Below are 3,192 nucleotides of genomic sequence, written 5' to 3' on the forward strand. Positions count from 1 at the left end.
GCCATCTCACGCTTTATTGTTTTTTAATGACTTTCGGAACGACTGTCGTTATGGGCGAGCAGAACTTGCGGCGACCTCGATATCCATAGGATTTCTTTCTAAACTAGGAAAGCACCCATGAGTTTATTCTACTGGCAGGTACGAGTCGCTATATCAATATTCCACGCCAAGCCTGATTGTGAACGGTGTTCTTTCCCATCAAAAAGTAAAGTTCAATGGACTTGTGAAAGTCAAATTTTTCCGTTGTTTTAAAAATTGCAAAAGTGACGTCACTAAAACACCTGAAGTTGGCTAACTATCTGCCAGAATAATATGAAATTTTGACACGTATCGCTTGAAGTTTGGTACTATCCAGAAGTCATATGGTTCTGCCAACACTGTTGCCATATATATGTCACGCCGGTGACCTATTGAGTGTGTGAGATCTATGATATTTGTACTATTGAATATGTTGTATACAGTTATCGTATATTTAGCTCTGAGTATTAAAAGACGAGTACAAATTCTCTTATGTTTTAAATTGACGAAGGCTTACGAAAATGAGATATATTTAGGAATTCTTCTAAAACTGCGCTACCAGCAAAGTACTTACGGTACGATTGATTATCGACAAATAAATATGTATTTCTTTTCTTTCACTTAGTAACTAACTAAAGTGAAATATGTTTAGTGTATTTCAAGTGAAATGGCAAGACTTATATGCCCTTTCACTGCAGTAGGGGATATAATAATAGTTGGCGGAGCTATTATTATTGTGCTCTTTTTTTTTTGTGTGGTCTTTGCTTTATATCGCTACTGGCTCTGGATACCGATAACGATATCTTGATGACGTGATGTCGTTCTCTGTTTGCAGTATCTATCTTCTAATGTATCTGCGTATTTATTTCAATTTTCTATAAAATTTATTGGCCAAACAATGAAATTAATCAGTATAAATGGATTTTGACACATTAATAACTTTAACCTTTTACGAAGAAAAAAAAAAAAAAAAATGAAAAAGCAAAAAAAAAAAAACAAAAAACGAAATATCCATAGAGATCGATATCACGCAAACTGCCGGTATTGTTGATGTTGTTACTCTCTGACAAGATATAAGATTTTATTTCAGCTCATGCAAATTTAGTGTAATTATTATTGTTAATGCTCTTGTCGCTATGTCGGTTGCTTACACTTATGACAAAATAGCAATTTTTAACAGGCCTACGTCATACGCAAATATTTTAGTTGCGAAAAAATATATATATATATAAATATATTATAAAAACAGGATTTCTGTAATCAAGCTTTAAAAGTCCAAGTTATAAGGTGTGAATAGCTTGATTGATAGATGGATATATGGATAGATGGATACATGATGAAAAGATTTTTCGAATATTATTACAGCGACGTGAAATAGCTTTAGATGAAACAATTTCAATAAAAACGTGAGTTTTGTACATTGAACAGTTAAAGTACTTTTATTAACGGGTTCTAGAAATTGTTATTGCTGTTATTGTTGTTATTGTTTTTGTTATTGTAAACGACCGAGTAAACTACTTATTATAGTTTAAGATTAATTGTGAGTATTTTGTCAAATAAGGCAATCGACGACATAGTGAGTAACGTGACGCCAAAAGGAAGGTAGTGTCTCTGGCCATATATGGTTTGGCCACTTAAAACGAAACGAAACAAACAGTACCCAGCTATATACCACACTCTCTAAGTAACAATTTTTTTTTATATATTTTTTTTTTTTTTCGTTTTTTTTACTGATGTTATTTTGTTTTGCTTTAATGTATGTAACTGGTTTAAGCGTTAAGAGTTGTCATTGACTTGTTGCTGGTATAGGCAGTTAAATACGTACGTACATATAAAGTCAACTGCATGCCACACCATTGCTAACTGCATACATACATACTGCTTACGTACATGCTACCAAATTGGGCTGAAACGCGTGTTCTTGAAAGATTAGAAAGATGAAACGTCGTTACGTCGTCGTGCCATTATTACAAAATCAAATAAATAATAATAGTTTCAATTAATTTGAAAAAAATTTTTTTTTTTTTTTTATATATATTTTTTTCCTTAATTTAGTCAGTCATATTAAAATTATTATTGAAATTATTTCTCTGAAAAAGTTTGCGACTTGAGTATTAAATTTTTACGCTTAAGAATTAATCACTGCATTGCAGCAACACTGCACCAACTCAACTCATATTCATTACGCTTTATATTCTTAATGGCATAAAGATGATATTATGAAGGCTTCGTTGGCAGCATTAATATTATGATGTTTTTGTGATGAAAGGATGGCCGTTTGACTGCTCTGAGATCTGTTGGTGGCGTGCCGTGGCGGTCGAGAGTGATGCGCGTTAACAAAGTTAAATATTATAAAAGCGTATAAAATTAATAAATATTCTCAACAAGTGATTAATTTCTGTCACAAAATGTTGTTATTGTCGTTGTTATTATTGTTTTAAAAGCAATTTGCTGTGTCATATATTGAAAAAGAGCGCATCCATCAATACATTCGTATGGATGCTTTTGTACTGTCAGTAAATATGTGGCATAATATGCTATCGCATATTTAATCATTTTCTATAAGCACACGATGGCTAACTGCCGCTGAAACTGTAGTCCCCCACCACATATACAAGTAAATAAACTAGTGGCTGATTGACTGACCGAATAACGGATAGTTGGGCTAAATGTTTGTATTTATCAGTATACGCGAAAAGCTTGTGTGTGTATATTTATTTAAACAACGGTCTCAAATTGATTGACATGCAACGCTATTAATATGATGTGGTTACAGTGTCAATGTTGTTGTTGTTGTCGCTGTTAGTATTATGAAATGAAAGCTTATGTTGAGAGCAGGATATTTGTAGTGTAATGAAAAGTTCAGAAATTAATATTTGCATATGTGTACACTATTGATGACTTTTCCTTGTTTTGTGGTAAAAATCATCGGAAACCATATGCGTGGTTGACTTCAGTTATACTGTGGGATTTCAATGTACTGGGAATACAGATAAAGGCAATACCCACATCGTCAAGGGTGACGCTCTAAGACATGTATTGGGATCTGCACAGTATTGTGTTACTTACTTACAAGCAGTAAATTGAAGTGCTTAAGTACAAAGGCTCGTATGCGGTTTTGAAGATGGTCACTGGCTGGCTTAAACGTGTGTGCCATATCAATTATGCGCATGT

Source organism: Glossina fuscipes, unplaced genomic scaffold (genome assembly GCF_014805625.2).
Source record: "Glossina fuscipes isolate IAEA_lab_2018 unplaced genomic scaffold, Yale_Gfus_2 88, whole genome shotgun sequence".
Classification (NCBI taxonomy): Eukaryota; Metazoa; Arthropoda; class Insecta; order Diptera; family Glossinidae; genus Glossina; species Glossina fuscipes.